Genomic DNA, 231 nt, shown 5'->3' on the forward strand with positions numbered 1-231 from the left:
TCTCTGGGGATTAGCCTGATTGATTCTGAAAGTCAGAGCTTATGTCTTCACTCTGTCATCCAGGTTCTGACGTTTGCTGTGGGCTTGGGTGACCGGGCAATTGGAATGTCAGTTAAAAATGGTGAATGAAAAAAGAAGCAGAGGAAAGGAGGACCAGAGCTCAAGGAGTAGGTGATGTGGCTGTGGCTAGAAACACTTCCCATGCATCCCAGGAAAAGAGCACAGTCCCCA

The sequence above is a fragment of the Myodes glareolus genome, chromosome 9 (genome assembly GCF_982192425.1).
Source record: "Myodes glareolus chromosome 9, mMyoGla1.1, whole genome shotgun sequence".
Classification (NCBI taxonomy): Eukaryota; Metazoa; Chordata; class Mammalia; order Rodentia; family Cricetidae; genus Myodes; species Myodes glareolus.